The 2,057-nt window shown below is 38.6% G+C and overlaps 1 non-coding gene across 1 annotated transcript; it reads right to left on the reverse strand.

Moving 5' to 3' along the window:
* Nucleotides 1-1,040: 1,040 nt before the first annotated feature.
* On the reverse strand, nt 1,041-1,147 carry LOC140858302 (small nucleolar RNA R71). Its single transcript, XR_012141868.1, has one exon. It is a non-coding gene; the product is annotated as a small nucleolar RNA R71 (small nucleolar RNA).
* Nucleotides 1,148-2,057: the final 910 nt, after the last annotated feature.

Below are 2,057 nucleotides of genomic sequence, written 5' to 3' on the forward strand. Positions count from 1 at the left end.
CATCACTCTCCCTTGGCCCAAAAACAACCAACCAGCATCCCACATTAACCCTAGCCTAACTAAAATCAAGTAGACATTAACCCCTAGTATTAATCAAGTTTAGTTCTGAGTATTGTGGTCAAGTCAAGGGCAAAGTAAGTCCAGACTCACTCTTGAAACTAGTGTCTAAGGTAAGAGGTTATAAAGGCTCAGCCTAAGTGGATTTGTGGTTATTTAATTGGTTCCATTAGCTTACCTGACCAATTCAGTTGGTGTCTAAGGCAAGCAACGAGGGGACCCCCACGATCCCACCTCTTATTTGGCTAGTTGAAGAAAGTGAGAACAAACTCAATTTGTATCTAGACTAAGCCACTCTACATCGAACTGTTAGGTCTAAGAAACCCATAGGTGTCTAGGTTTAATTATTTGCTAACTTTATTGTAATTAACACTAAACCACAACTAATTCTTCCCACCTTACGTATCTAGATCTAGGGCTCTTTCTTTCTTCTCTCTCCTTTTTCTCTTAAAAAAAAAAAAAAGAGATGAAACAAAAACAAAACTTGAATCATACATTAGGGTTTGCACTGGTATATGCAAGGTAGAAGAGCTCTCTATCCTGACATAGTTGAATCCAATCCTGAGATTGAACGGTTGATTCATATTAAACATAAAAATCAGATGGCTGGAGATCCTAGAGAACCACCTAGGCAGATGAAGAAATATTTTATTCCTTCCACCTATAACCCATCGACTTGTATCCACTTACCTGATATCCCTGCAAGCTACTATGAGATCAAGTCGATCACAATCCAGATGCTTTCGTCTTTCTATGAAAATACTAATGAAGATCCTTACAAGTATCTGGATGAGTTCTTAAAAATTTGTTTCACGATAAAAATTCAAAATTTTATTGATGATGCACTTAGATTGACCTTATTCCCCTTCTTACTTAAAGATAAAGCCAAGTACTGGCTTGGCACAATAGGAAGACCAATCCAAACTTGGGCTGAAATGTAGTACGAGTTTCTTAAAAAATTCTTTCCCATAGGTCGAACCAACACCATGAGGCGAGCCATTACTGGATTTGCTCAGCTTCCAGGAGAACAAATTCATGAATCATGGGAGAGACTTAAGGAACTTCTTAGAAAATGCCCACACCATGATCTATCTAAGTGGCAAATTGTTTAAGCTTTTTATGAGGGTTTAGGTGACCAATATAGACAGATGGTAGATGCATCTTGTGGGAGTGCATTCATGAGTAAAAGTGAGGATGAAGCCTATACTTTGTTTGAATCTTTGAGTGAAAATTCAATCAATCATGCTTCATTATCCTCTTACGAAAGATCAATCCCTCACCAAAAGTGGGCAAAAATTTTTGAGATCAAGCAAACAGACTCTAGTCCTAAGACCGATCTGAACCTAATAGCCCAAAGATTAGATAAAGTCGACCTTCTTGCTCAGAAATTTGATCAGTTCCTAGCATTAGGTTAACAATCTCCTACACAATACACACCACTACCTAATTATCAGGAGATTTATTCTATTTGTGCTAGCCCGACCCATCATGTGAGCGAATGTCCCACGGCTGCACAGTTTCCACCTTTCAATCAAGAACAAGTTCAAGCTGTCCAAGGTTACTCTAATCCTATTAATGACCCATTCTTAAATGCATATAACCAAGATTGGAGAAACCATCCTAATTTTTCTTGGAGACCCCAACAGACTTAGGCTCAGACCCAAATTTTTTCTATGCAGAACTTTCAGAATGGGCTCCAATACCAAAATTATGCCTATAATAGTGGTCAGCCTAGTCAGCTTACTCAGCCATCCTATTACAATCAGTCGTTATACCCACCTCCTCAATAGACCAATCTAGCCGATGATAGATTTAGCCAACTTCAATAAATGATCATGACCCAACAGCAATCTCTCATCAAGTTAGAAGCACAAATAGATCAATTAACTGAATCTACCATGAGGAGAGAACTATGTCAATTGCCAAACGAGCTAATATCGAATTTTGAAAATGACCCACCCATCCATCAATCACCTGGACCTAGTCATCAATCCAATGTC

This window comes from Elaeis guineensis, chromosome 5 (assembly GCF_000442705.2).
Source record: "Elaeis guineensis isolate ETL-2024a chromosome 5, EG11, whole genome shotgun sequence".
Taxonomy (NCBI): domain Eukaryota; kingdom Viridiplantae; phylum Streptophyta; class Magnoliopsida; order Arecales; family Arecaceae; genus Elaeis; species Elaeis guineensis.